Below are 15,219 nucleotides of genomic sequence, written 5' to 3' on the forward strand. Positions count from 1 at the left end.
ACTGGCGTGCGGCTCTGAGGGTGAGCGGAGCCGCCGTTTGTTCATCCCAGAGCTTTTGTCATGCCCGAAATCTAGATCACAGTAACAATCCAGAATCAGATGGTCTGCGACTGATGTGTCACTTGGGTCCCTGCTCAGCAGAAGTGCTGTAGTCTACAGGTGAGAGGGAGCAAAACCACGATGCCAAACAGTTTTTCATTACTCCTGTATCTGCTATGAGATGAGGGTTTTTTTTCCCCTGTCTGATAATATTTCAGGTAAATATTGTAGCATTCACATTGTACCTTCTTTAATAGGTACAGAAGCTTACAAGCAAACATGGGCCTACACTGGAATCAAGGATTTTGGTTCCATTCATTGCAGGTACCCTTCCATTTTGAGTTTTCTTATAGTTCAAGATATTTTTAGATAAGGCTTTAGTTTGGGCCTATCTCTGAATTGGAAGGCTAGCAGTATTTTCAATATGGTCATAATTCTGATGATCTGCTTTAAATATAGCACTAAATGCTTTAAAATACATTTTTCTGTTTTTCTGTTATGTTTGAAAAATCTTGTTTACTTTCAGTGTTTTAAATAAAGACAGAATCAGCTAGGTTCTTTGCATTTGACAATTTACATAGGCCCTACCAATGAAATTACAATTTATTTGCTTGCTTCTCTGGAACAGAGTGGTAGGTTGGCAAACTCAGCTATTACATATTTGCAATCTAGAAAGATTTCTCACAGCAAACAAAATAGCATATATAATATGCCATAGTTTGGTTCCAAAACCATGATAGCATTTATGTAAGGAGCAGTGTATGAAATAGTGTCAGAAATCTTATTTGCAACTAGCTAGTCTGCAAATCACAGCTGGTTTTAACTTCCTTTTTAGATGTAGAATGCTTAGCCTCCTATTTTTAATACAAATTTTTTCTAACTACTAAGCAGTGAGGTTGGATTTTTTGCTAAGGAAGAACATGTAAATTGATCTTTTGTTTTCAAACCAGACCAACAATTTTAAGCTGTCATTTTCCTAGCTTAATTTCTTTCCAGAAAACATGGCACACTGATTGATGTGGCTGCGAGAGCTTTTGCTTGGATAAGTGAATCTTGGAACTCCCTGAGTCTCATAGGATGTTTGAAGAAGAATGTTAATGTACAGATCATTCACCTCATCTGTTTTGATTTTACACAGGTGAAGAGCTCATTATTGAAACAAGAATTCTGTACAAATATTGGGCTAAGAAATTTATGCAATTATCTCACAAAGATAAATAGCAAATGCAGTCCTGTGGTCTTTGGCCAAAATGCTTGTAATGTGGAAGGCTGAAGTTGTCAGCAGAATAATCTTACCAACATTTAAATCAGACAGTTTAGAATGTGGGTGCCTTATTTTAATCTCTTTAGGGTTGCTAAGTGCATGTAATATGTGCTTTCATTGATACAAAGCCTTCACTCTTGTTAAAAAGTGCAGGGATTAGATTTATCTGTTGAGGAGAGACTATGAGACATGCAATTAAACTTTATGTAGATACTCTCACAAAATATCAACATTGCCCTGTTTGTACATAGGTGAAAAAATTTGGACATGTAAAGTAAAATGTAAACAGCCAGTCAGTGACATACAATGAATGTTGCCAAAGATTAACAGGACTTTTGATTAGAGGGACTGCTATATATTTATTCCTATTTCTTCTTCTTGTTTTTTACTTTTCCCTTTTGGTGTCTACTCCTACTAACTGTTGATGATTTATATTAATTTATATTAAAGATGGAATTTTTAAATAAAGTTACTTTTTGTGTAGTGTGGAATATAGGTATCTTGCTTTATTTAAGAACAATTTCAGTATGATTAATTAAGATGCCACAGTTAGGTTCTGCAGTAGTTTCTGTTAAATCGCATCATTCTGTATTTGAAAATATTTCAAAGCTACTGCTCCAAAATAACATTCTGACTAAGGGGAATTTTTTTTCCTAATTTGACATATGGTAATGATAAATGTAAACAAAACAGAATACTAATGTTTTGTTGCTTATTTAATGTAGAAAAGCTCATCTAAACTCTGGCATCTGCCTACTCCTTGTAAATATGCTTTCACTCAATTGTATAGCTAGATTTTGATCAGTATTCTTTGTTCTCTTAAAATTTACATTCAGTTGTGGGCAGGCAAGAAATGGCCCTGTCATCTCAATGACATACAATGTCAAATGATTTGCCAGGATCTTCTACAGTCTCATTCAAAATCTCCTGGATCTCAGTGGGAGCTGGACTGGGCCATGGAATTACTCAGTATTTGTGCCTAAACCCACAGAATTTAGCCATCCCATTGCTACCGAATTTTTGCTATGAACAGAGAGCTATGCAGTACCTGTTAAGCTGAATGAAATATTTCTGACTGGATGAGCTGTTTTAAATTTTTTTACTCTATATCACTAAATATGTTTCTGTTCACTGTGTTTAATTGGTAATATTAGCAAAAGATTATTTTATAGATCTGTTAGTTCTAGTAAAAGACTTATGATCATTCTACCTAGTATTACACTTCAAAATTTGCCTTAGTATAATACTAAGGTTATAGTGTTGCAGTGTTCCTGCAGGGATTTATATGTCTGTTCTTTGGGAATGGCCTAAGATGGGAGAAGGAATTCTGTCAGGAACTCAGAAAAATAATGAACCTTATCACTTATATGCAAGGTGTGTTTCTCCAGCCTCAGCTTTGTTAACATAAGCACTGAAGAACATGGGTTCACACGTACAATTTGTTTTCTCATATTATATATACATAACTAAAAAGAATCAAAATCAAAACACTTCAGACATCTGCCCTTGGAGAAAGGATGTGAGAACAGTCAGACCAAAGTTTGTCCAATCATTCAGTGCACAGCTAGGAAGCTGATACGGCAATAAACATAGATAACCAGTATATAATGAGGTAGAAGTTTAAGAAGTCAAAATCAAATATATAAGTACGTGCAAGATTGGTGCAACTGGCACAAATTCAGAATTAGTTTTAATAAGTTCACCGGTTACATGTTTTACCTACCCAGAGTGGGGCTGAATTTGTTGTACTCCTTTCCAAGTCAATTAGAATTCTGTTGATATATCAGAAAACAGTTGGTTACCCTCTCTATAAAATTTTGTTCATATATCCACTGTTTCTTTGGGGGACCGTTTCCCACAAAATTAATATTTCTAAATGCCATTGGCAGCTGTGAAAATCTCAGCCAGTATCTTTATAAAAATATTCTATGAGCTTCACTAAGATTGCAAATAAGTGGGTGGAACTCCATTGAAATAAAAAACTAGAATAGAACTGAATTTGACTACATGTATACCAGATCTGGAAATGAAAATCACTTTAATCTCAACTTCTACATTTCCAGACCCAGTAGCTCTTTTAAACTGGAGTCATGTTCCTGTAGATTACTGTTTCTTTTTCAGAGAAAACAAACTCCCCAATCCTTTACATGCTCACAATTTCTTTATATTTGCCTCCTTCCCACTGGAATGCATCAAAATCACATAGAATTATGGATCTCCACCAAGCAATAAGAGTTAAAAGGGCCTTCTGTGTAACTGAACAATAGTAGTTTTTACATATGTTGACTAACCATTGTCTTGTGAAGTTTTAATGGTGATACAAAATTGATTTATCAGTTGTTTAGAACTGAATTATTCACATATTGTAGTTAATTAGTGAATGATTTTCTATGTAGCTATGTAAATTGGCATTCCTGAGGCCTAATAATTTTAAAAGTTTCATTCTCTAAACTTAGGGCAGTTTGAGCTAGGAACCTTAAAGATCTTATCTTAAAAAGACTTAGGCAGATGGGAATTAAAGAGCTGCTCCCATACATAAACTCAGTCATACATCTTGCAGATGAAACATTATCAAATAATTCTTTTAAATCAAAGTGCTTTTCTCTACTTTTTTACATTTGAAACATAAAAGAGAACAAAACTTTTTTACCCAGTCTTAAAAAACAATCTTTCTTCATAGCCCTATGAAAAATTCTCTAGGAAGATTTGAGAATGTGAGAACAGGATTTTCCTTCTCAGTTTTTATAACTGCCAGTTCCATAAAAAGGTAAACATTGGACGATTCATGATAAAAATAAAAGTTACTCGTTCTTTTTTCATATTGTTTATGTTTTGTTATTGTTAGTGTTTTATGGATAAAAGCCAGATAGTATTCACTCTATTTCAAGAATCAAATGCAGAAGAGGACAGAATACTCAGAAGTATATATGTATATTAAGTATGTATTTCACATTTCTACATAACACTGTCAAGCATACTAAGTATTTCCTAGATCATGCTTCTTCACTGTTGGTTATATTTATATGAACTGGACCCTCTGAAGGTCATTCCAGTTAATACATCTGCAAAAAAACCCTGATTTTTTTACAACAAATATATTCAAAAATATTCTGTATAGAAAGATATGTATTGGAATAGCCTTTCTACTGATAGGAAAAATTCTGTTTCTAATTTCAGTAGACACAATCCTCAAAATTTTAAATATAACAACATAACAAACAGTAACACAGTTCTTAGTCCAGCTTATTAGGAATGACTTGAGTTTGCATTTCGTTTTTCGAGAATATGCTAGAAAACCAAGTGGGCCGCAAACTGGTTTACTTTATGGTTTCAAATTTCTGTGTTATAACTAATAAATAAAAGCTGAACAGTTGTTGCTGTTAGCTACAGATTTTGAACCAATGTATAAGTTAAAATGGGATAATAAGTAATGATAACAAATAACGTTTCAGAATTTAAGTCCTGAAGGAAGGCTGGAAATTAGTTCATTCTACTCTAGTATCCTTTCTTTCTCACTTCAGTATGTCCTATTTAACATTAAAATAGGAAAAAAAAAAAGTCAAAGTTATTCAAGATTGCTTTTTTGCATAACGGATATTATTAAATGAGCCTTTTGTATTGTTTTTACACATCCCCTTTGTCCGTGACTAATTTATTTTCATCTGAATATTCCCATGGGCCAAACTGGAACATGAATTTTGGAATAAAAGTCCCAGCTGAATTTAATGAGGAATTTTGCTTAAAAATAGACAGGATTATTTCAGCAAGCTATTAGTACATTTAAATTAGATATATGACTAAATGGTTGCAGAATCAGGCCCTAGTATTGCACAGCAGTAAGTAAGAATTTTCTGTGAAAATTTGCTTGTTTGGAATACCTTGTTGGAAAACCAGTATGAATGTATACAATAAAATCCACAGATTTTGCAAATCTGTGAAGTCCACAAATACTTCCTCTAACAGACAAGTCTCCCTTACTTAACCTTATGTAATTCTGTAGTAAATCTAGGTTATACTTTCTTCCTTTTGGTAAGGTGGAAGGGCTGTCATAAAACTTCATGCTACAGACAGAGGAAAAAATTCAGCAACTCCAAATGCACAGTTCAAAGGTGATCGTATTTTTAAATCAGAATTGTAATTTCTGGTATAGATTTTCAGCAACTGTAAACATGCCCTGAAGTCAATAAATCCATGTTAATTTGCATCAGTTAAGGATTTATTCTTCCCTTCCTTTCCCTCACATACTTAAAAGGAGTTTCTATCAGTTTGTCAGATTCCCTGAGATAAGAAGCTATGAGATTAAAACCACCTGACTTAATGGATGTCAAATATTGCAGACCAAGAGACATCTGGTATTCTAATCTACCATACTATGGAGCTGGCCTGAGAAGTATTATACATACATCCTAAAGTACTCATGCTGGAAGCCAGAATTCTTAACAGGTGATACACTGCTTCATTTGTCTAAGACCATGAAGAACCTGTGAAATCATYGGATTTCTTTAAACAGCTATTTTATGTTTGTGCCTGCCTACATCAATAATAAATAAACCCACCTGATAATGAAATGACTTCTCCAACTGTCCTATCACCATTCCGGGGTGGGGGACACACATCAAGTTTTCCAACAACCTGGAAGAGAAGATGCATTTCTACTATCAATTCTGAGAAATTGTTGAAATAAATTCCAATCTCCACAGCCTATTGCTGGAGAACCAACAGACTGCCTTTCCCCTGGGAACTTGGCATGGCATTACGTAGGAAATCCTCTGCTGAAGACTCATCTTTTTTAAAGTCTTTTAGTGAAAAGAATTTTTTAAATGACAGGAACATCTGACGCCTCCAGAATATAGGTTCTGATCTCCCTATTAAGGATTTTCTTTGATCCTTCCCCTTCCCTTTAATTCAGTTCTTTGTCTAGAACTTTAGGTGCTTACCCTTGGGGGCACAAGCGCATGCAAAATCCAGCCTCTTAAAATGTCTGACCCTCAGAATATGCATGCATCCCTATCCTAAAACACCTCAGATTATTGCTGAAATTCTAGAAATGGTACCAAAAAGAGAAAACTTGTCTTTCTTTGTAAACCAAGAAAACAGATCTGTCTCATGGGGCTTGCTATTCCTCCCAGTGTTTTTGCGAGGGTACAGTTCACAACAGCTACCTAATTAAATCTCTGTTCTGCCTGCCTTATTCTGAGACTGACTGTCAGCTTTTGTGAAATTAGAATATGCCTAAAATTCTGGTCTGTCCCAAGCATCTAGCACTTTGTGCACACCTTTCCTGGCAAGCAGCATTGACTTTCCCCACAGTATGGCTATTTGTTATTATTTTTGTTGTAGCAGAAGTATGCAAGATGCTAATGAAGTACTTATATTTAGTAAGTGTACTGTTATGTGCTGGCTGTGAAGCTGTCAGCAGCGTTGTTATAAAGCACACGCCTAACACAAAGGTGCATTGCACCGGCAATGGGATTTTTATGCTATATAGAAGGGAAGTACATTTAATGAGTTTATTTTGGTTAGCCTTCAGTTTAGTTTTGGGTCTGCCAATACTGACATCATTTTTCCAAGCAGGGAGCACCATCTAAGGCTTTTCTGCATCACTGTGCTTGGGGTGGGCCTGTGTGTGGGCTGATGCAGTGCTCAGCACTCCAGATCATTTCACTTTGGCATCCATTCTGCTTCTGCTGTCTCTATCTCCATATTCTATTTTAGGTGCTTACAGAGCACCAATCTTCTTAACTAAAATATAACTGAAACAAGATATAATATAAGCAAAAAACTAAAAGACTCAAAATAGACTATTTTGTTATTATTATGGGGTTAAGCCACTTAAACAGATACCTTCCTACTCCTCCTCCCACTTGTTTGGTTTGCCCCCATATTGTTCTCTCTTCAGGGACATACTGCTGGCCCCCAAGCTTTTGCAAAAAAATGGACTCTGTTCTGTGAGGAGTCCGTGTATTCATCTAGTTTAATTCTTGCAAAATTATCAGCTTTGGAATTTCGCCAGCCCTGAGGTTTTTACATCAATGCCTCAACCTCCGGTGGGGCCAGGGGAATCTTCTGGGGAGATAACCTCTTTAGATGCCCTTTTTAGGGTCTTGTGCAGGTTATTCCAGTTGGATGTTCAAGAAAGTGGGATCTCACACTGCTGTAACAGGCCATCAGCCACACCAGGACCACAGACTGCCTTGGGATGAAGACTCACCTACATCTGAGCCTGTACATAAAATTTTAGTGTTTTTACTATTTGGTGTGCAGGTATGGGGTGGGGGGCTTTAACCAGGCACCCCAAAAGAAGGATACATAGGAATGTTGTGAGCACTGCATCAGCCCACACACAGGCCCACCCCAATGTCAATGTACTGGGGACTTTAATTTGCTACAGGAGATCTAAAAAAATCAGTAAGACAACAGAGTTTCCTTATCACCCATCCCTTGTTAGGGTGCTTCCCTTTTCCCGTCGGTGCTTTGTACTCTGCCAGTCAGTACTGGATACTTCCTGTCACTCTCAAAGGAGCTATAGTTGCCATTCAAATTAACTGAAAGCCATGCACGTCTTTCAGGTTTGTCTCTAGCACTGGCTGGACACTGACAGCTCTGCTGCTTTTCAAATTTTCACTTTAAAATTTGTCTCAATGAGGTTTTGGCTTTGCTTTGGGTGACTCTCCAGGCTTGCCAGTCTCCACGCAGGGACTGCTGCTAACGCTGATTGCGATTAATATTATAACCAACAACAGGACCCTGAGCTGCGAACAGCACATCGCTTTGCTTCCCCCCCATGACCTCCCGTGTGCAGTTATAAGCAAAGTGCGTTTTTTCTGGGGACACAGTAGCTGGGAAAGGCTAGAGCGCGAACGGTTGCGCGCCGCAGCCGTTCGCACGGCCGTTGGGTGCCTGGGGGGCGGGGGAGGCCCGGCCCAGCCTTGCCGCGCCCGGGAGCTCGCCATGCGGGGCAGGAGCCCCGCGGCGCCCGGCACGGTGCCAGACCAATGGTTCCCACAGCGCCAGGGAGAGCAGCAGCGGCCAAGACGTCGGTGGCCGCTCGGGAGCAACGCCTGGGCAGCCGCAGCTGCCTCACCGCCGCGCTTGGCGGCTACAGACGGCCAGCCCCTCGCCGGTGCGCTAACTGGAGGCAGGGCCTACCTCCCCTCGCGGAAGGTTACCCTCCGCTGGCACGGCGAGAGCCGACAGAAGCGGTGCTGAGGCAACTGAGGCGGCTTTTTGTCAAGGGCTCCCTGATTGGCTAAGGAGACTCTGCAATGGTTAGCTGTTAAGAGTCAAGCCCCGGGATTGGCTGCGTTGTACCTGCAATGCGTCAAGTGGGGATGCTGGAGTGCGTGTGCTGGCGGGCGCCTGAGGGAACGGCGGCGGCCAGCGGCGGGCATGGCGGCGCGGCCGCTGCTCGCCGCCCGCCGGCGGTCCTGGCAGCCCCGGCGCTACATTTCCCGCCTCTCACGGTGCTGCTCCTTACAGCGATAGCAGTTGCTTGGCTCACATGAACCAGAACTGGCAAGAAGAGGCTTTTCGCAGTCAGTTACATCTTTAAAGCCGAGTTCCTGTATCAAAAATCAGCAGAAAGACAAAGCCTCTCCTCCGATTACCTCGTCTCCTAAACACAGTTTCAGAGTTGCAAAATGTGGCAGTACAAATGTGCTTATTCTGCCCCTCCACTATCAGTGTGAGAAGCATTTCTTGGACTGCTTCTCAAAATGACAATTTGAGTGACAGTTGGAGGAGGATATGCACGATAAAGTGATGAGTGATCTCTTAAATATCTTACTGAAACACTGCAAAATCTTTCAATGCAAAGACATGCTCCTGTAAGTAAAATTAGAGGCGAACCGAAAAGCAGCGGAGGAACGCGAAGCTGGCCTGCCTCCATCGGAGGCTTCTGGACATTGTTGAGTGTCTTGGAGTTGTTGGGCTTGGCCGAAACCCACTTCTGCCCTGTTGCGTAATGAGCTGCCAACCGGGGCAGGCAGCCTGCAACAGCTCCTGGGCAATTTCTACTGCAGTAAACATAGATAAACCCCAACCAAACAAATAAACAACAAAACCTTCTTTGAACGATCAAGAGGCTTGCGAGACTGCTTTTAAACCGTAAAAGAAAGATGGTAGTTTCAAACCAGAAAAAAAAAACAAAAAAAAMCCCTTTTTGGCACATCTGCAAGGCTAAATAGAATAAGTGCCTAAACATAGAAGTTACAGACACTCATAATATTATTTAAATTCTTCAGTATTTTTGTTACTGGAGTGCTTCATTGTTCTCTTTCAAAATCCCATTCTTGAAGAGTGAGTCGGCAACAAGTCTGTGAATGTGTCAGGGAGCAGTATTTTAAATAAGATTTCATGGCTAAATAGTTATTAAGAGCATGTTTACATATAAAAAATTGCAACTCTGAGTATGAACATGGGCCCTAATAGCCCCATTTCTTGACTTTAGTGAAAGGTTTTTTTCCTAACTGCAGTTTTCAGGGTAGCATTCCTGACATGCTATATGAAGGATTTTGAGTTAGAATCCATGGCAATTTATTTCCTTTATTCCCTTTGCTCACTGGGAAATAGAACACTTTTTATTTTAAAATTATCATGATTTCCTTTTCACAGCCTTACTGAATACAAACTGCTTTCCTGCTGGCACTAATGCTTCTTACTGTCTTTTTTTTTTTTTTCCAGAAGAATTCTTGCAAAATATTAAAAACAATCTAGGCACATTTACTTGTAGTCTTAGCCAAGTGGAACAAACGGAATGAAACCAATGAAACCTTTATGGGAAAACTATATGCCTGGGTAATTATAATTATAACATTTATGAGTGAGGTTTTGCTAAAGTAAAACATAAAAGCAAGATTGCAAGCCCTTTCTTACTTGGTCATTTAAAGTCATTGGTCATTTAAACAGCATTGTTTGGGAAATTCAAGTTTTAAAATTTTAGGTCTAAAACAGTTTGGGGTCTTAACAAATGGAAAGGAAATGGGTATAAAGCACTGGTAAAGGCATCACTAGTATTCTCTTTCTTCCAGAACAACGTTTAAAAAATTGTGTATTAGTTGTAAAATCAATTCATTGTTTTAATTTAATATAATGACTATACAAATAATAGAACTAAGTGAATGTTAGAGGACCTGAGAAAAAGTTTTTAAGTGACATTATAATTTTAATAGGAAATTAATATACCAATTTCAGGGATAGCATTTAAATCATTATGGTTCCCAATAGCCTTCCAAAAGGAATTATAAAATTATATAGCAGATGACTGAAATTTTCTGTTTAAAAGATAAACTCAAGGGCTTTTAGGTGTTCTCTTATGATAATAATTACATTGTAAGAATTATTCTACTTTAAGCTCAAGTTGCTAGAATGAATCAATGGGAATAAATAACAATTACATGTTTATTAAATATAGTTACAATCATCAATTTCAGGTAACTCCAAATTGAGTGGTAATGCTAAATTTTATTTTTATGCCTGTGCTTTATGTAGACCATGTCCAAAGCCATCACTAAATACAGGAAAGGTAATATAGAATAATGAACAAAGTTCATTATTGTTCTAAACACATCATATTAAAAACATCCTGAATAAAAACATGTACCATCCATTTAAAGCAACCATTTTAAAGCAGGAACTTACAGCAGTATAATCACAGTAACATCTGTTAAGTATATGCAGGTCTGCCATCTTATGGAGCCTGAACGGTACTACCATATACAGAATAGGGAATTCCGTGTTCATGTTAGGAGACGATTTGGTTTGAACTTTTCCTTTGCAGTTAATGTGTTCTTTCTTCTAGAACATTTGACTTATTGTTTTTGATAGGTGTATTTATTGAATTTATGTGTGCATGCAAGTGCAAACATATAAACACAGTGAAATAAAAACATTCATTACAGTTGCAAGTTCAAGCATAGAAAACCTGGGAAACACTAATATTAAAGTTGGTTGTTTACATTATAACAGTCTTGAATAACATCATCAGGTGCTATTTTTTTCTTCAGGACCATTGTCTYATTCAGTTTTTAGAACAGATGATGCTACTTAGTGAATAGCTGTTCAGAAAATTCCTTTAGCCCCATTGTTCAGAGTATGATTATGCTGTATTTGCTGCAATTCAGTCAAACGCTATTCTAAAGGTAAAAGTATTAATTTCTTTATGGGCTTTTCTGTAGCTGTTATTACTGTTATACAAGAGGCTTCACAAATGCCTTTTCACAACATGCCTGCTCTATGAAATGGCAGCCACTCCTCTCTTCTTGAGTGCAGGGGGACATTTGGCAAGGATGGCAGAAGGACTTGTGGCATCTACCTATTGCCAACTCTTTTACCAGTTCTGCTTCTCTTCTTTCCTTCCATTTCAGATTTGTCTCCCTTTCCCTGCTAATTTTCAACTGCTCTGCAGGTTCTCGGTGCCAATTCTCTTGCTCAGCCATACCCATTACTCATGCACAGTAACTTGCTCAAGACCATTCTTCGCTTGTGGCTCCCAGATCCCTCTTTCTCTCCCTGACTCCTTGCCCAGCTTGTTCCAACCTTCTCAACAGTCAGCTCTGAATTATGTTTCAAGGCCTTACTCCAATATGCTGAGAGTATTAAAATTCTTCAAAGGAAAGATCATCAGAATATCTCAATTAAAGAGAACAACACATTTCTGTACCCTTCTTCTCAGAAACGGGTGAACAATTTTGGATGAAGTTAATACAGGCCAAGGCAGACAATCAGCATGGAAATTTTCAGCCCACATGATTAGGATTTAGCAAAGCTACTAAAACTGCTAAAATGATGGTGTTTTGTTTGTTTTTGTTTTGTATTTTAATAAAAGCTGATGCCAGATAAACTTGATAAGAGACTCTTGGGACAGCCAAGAACAAATGCTGCTTGTGTTATAATTAGTATATCGAGTAATATTATACAATACTTTAACTGCTGCAAAGTTATTTTTAGTTAGAAAGGATTCCTCAGGAAGACCTCATTACTTTGCTTTTGAAAATTTTGAGGTGAGCTAGGAAAGTGTTTTAAGTGACTGTGATACTGTCAATTATTACACTAGTGCACTTAAGCAAATTGTCCAGCATTGAATAAAGTTTTGCAAAGTTTTCCCAGTTGTTGGAAAACCTGGTAGCTCCTGAAAATTGAACACTTAGGTGTATGTCTGATTTCACTTAGTTTTACCTGTGCTCTACTCTGCATTATACTCTACGTTATGTTTTCTCCACTCGAATACTCTATGTTATATTTTCTCCACTCAGTTGCCTTTGCAAACATTCACATCTATCCTGAAACTCCTGCTGGGAAAAGACACTAAGTAGAAACTGCCATTTCRATTACTGTGAACTGAATTTGATGATGTGAAACATTACCTACCACCACAACACAAGTGCTAGCACAATTGCTTTTCATAAGAATGAATGAAGTTTTCACCTCCTCAGTTACTTCCCACTTACAAAAAAGTTTTCTCTCCAATTTGGTCTTGCTTGATTATAATACTGTATTTTGATATGCAACTAACTTTCTAGGTGCAAATTTTAATCTGTTTTTTTATCAGTTTTAGCATAGATTCCATGACAACAAAACAGACTGTGATATGTAACAAGGACTCTCAAGCTTAGCCCATTGGATAGGGGCAACCCTTTGGTGCAACACGCATCATAAGCTTCTGTCCCCAAGCCGGTATATTTGCACAGATGGGAAAAAATATGCTTCCACACCTACCCACTTGTGCCACTTATGTAATTCTATCAATGCATCACATACTGAAGCCCCAACCCTAAATTTTAACCTGCCTCCCTCATCTCAACAGAAAGAGGTCAGCTCCATTCCCTTGTCCACCTCCACTCCATCAATGTCATGTTTCCTACCTTGTCTTGCTCCCAGAGTCTTGGAGAAGACAACTCTGGCTAAGCTCCTGCAGGAGGGGCAATGGTGCTGGAGGGGCAAGAGCCGCCGGCCTCTACAGCAGCAGGTCACTGCCCAACAGCTGATTGGCGTTAGTTGCTGGTAACACACAACTCCAGGTGTAGAGACGCTTACTGTGGGTTACCCTTACCGTTTCAGAGTGACTGCTCTGTGCATGCTGGAGGCACAGGGAGGGTTTGCAATGTGAGTGGTTAGTGATTGCTTGGAACAAATTTTTTGGCAGTGCTTACTCCACGGATCAGGTGAGTTGTTACTGCTCCTTAGGTGTGTGTATATGCCGCTTGTGCCGTTCCTTGCAAGTGATCGCCTACATGTAGGTAAGGGAGAAGGAACAGTGAAAGGACTTACCATAAATGGATATTAAGGGAGTTAAAAAAGCAAAAATAATGCTGCTAATTAACAGAATTATTGATCTTGTTTGAATTTGTGAGTGCTCAGTTGATAACGCAGTGTGTGCTTAAACCCTCACTTTATTCCACTGCATAAATTGATCAGAAGCTGGTCCCAAACAGGAGTAAGAGCAGAATGTGGATCAAGCTTTTGTGCAAAGCTGTATTTAAAAAATCTTTGACTGCAGAGATTAAAGAACAGTTGAGTTGGTGTGCTGAGAAAAATCCATAAACTGGTATTGTAACTTATGCACCTCCTCTTTGAAATGATTGTTACTAATAAAGCAAAATGGCAAAAAAATAACTAAAGCTGGCTGCCACCCTCATTTTTTTACCTCCCAAACAGCAAGAATGTCACAGGAAGCTCAGAGGTTGATATACAGGAAATAGCATCCTGGATCAGACTTGAGATTCACTGATTCAGTATCCTTCTACAGCTATGGCGAGATCAGGTGCTTCAGAGGAAATGCAAGAATTACTCACTGCTGCTAACAGGAGACAGTCTGTCCCCGTAAGAGATCAAATTCTAAACTTCAATAGTAAGAGATTTTCTTAAACTTGAAGCATGAAATTTAATAATCCTTCCAGAATTATTAACAACCACAGCTCTGGGTAGTTTGTTATTCATGTACATTTTTAGAATTTACTAAGTTCTTGACCTCAGTGGGTTTCTGTAGCAGTATGTTCCACTGTGTAATTACTGACTGATTTGGCAAACAGTAATGGAGTACATTATTACTTCTACAAAAATGATACAAGATTTTATGTACCATTATAAAGGAAGCAACATTTCAGCTTTATAATATTTTGTCTGAAAAATGAACACACAGTAAACTGTCTTCAGCTGACTGTATCTTTTAGCTTAAGACATCATGTCAGGATTCAGAAGTTCAGCTGCAGAGTCAACATGTCTTAAGCTGGACGCTTAGGTTTTTACTCAAGCATGAGTAATCCACATTTGTGGATTTTCTCATAATTCAAAACAGTTTTTTCTTGTTATTTTCAGCTTTCCTAATTCTGTGTATTTTTTTACCTAAACATATACATAAATGAGTATCATTTTGTCCAGAATTTGTTTTACTCCTGTTTAACAATAGAAGCCTGCACAGATGGCTGCAAAACAGAACCTTCAAACCCAGCCAGATTTGTACATTTGTGCTGATTTCTTGCTTTAGGGAACTCAGTTCAAAATGCTGTACTGCCAAATCCATCCCTGCAGTAATTCTCTTGGCTTCATTGGATAGCCACATGGGATTGCCTGTGATGTCTGGCTAAGCTGAGAGATTCTGTGCAATTCCAAAGGGATTTGTTTGACAATATGTGAAAATGAAGTACGAAGAACATGCTACCGTGTCGAGATTTGGACAGTTCAGACATTTTGTTGAAAGTGCGAGCCACTTTCCATTCAGAATATACAAGGAACAATTAAAAATTACTTCAGTTTAAATATCAAGCAGTAGAAAATGCTGTACTAACACTGGGTCAGATGCAGGTACAGACAGCAGGAGGCTCAGACAGTCCAACTGGCCTTCCAAGGATTTAGAAACAATTTCTCACCTGAGGGAGTGATCTGAAAGCAGCTGTGATTGTGTGTGTGACATCAGAAAT

The 15,219-nt window shown here is 38.3% G+C and overlaps 1 long non-coding RNA gene across 2 annotated transcripts; it reads left to right on the plus strand.

Annotated features, from left to right (window-relative positions):
- The first annotated feature begins 7 nt into the window (after positions 1-7).
- Positions 8-1,786, plus strand: LOC112972727. Of its 2 annotated transcripts, none has more exons than XR_003255766.1 (3): positions 8-159; positions 297-363; positions 1,020-1,786. It is a non-coding gene; the product is annotated as an uncharacterized LOC112972727 (long non-coding RNA). The 2 variants fall into 2 exon arrangements; XR_003255765.1 differs by having other exon boundaries at positions 1,036-1,786.
- The last annotated feature ends 13,433 nt before the right edge of the window (positions 1,787-15,219 follow it).

The sequence above is a fragment of the Apteryx rowi genome, unplaced genomic scaffold (genome assembly GCF_003343035.1).
Source record: "Apteryx rowi isolate R43461 unplaced genomic scaffold, aptRow1 scaffold_5, whole genome shotgun sequence".
Classification (NCBI taxonomy): Eukaryota; Metazoa; Chordata; class Aves; order Apterygiformes; family Apterygidae; genus Apteryx; species Apteryx rowi.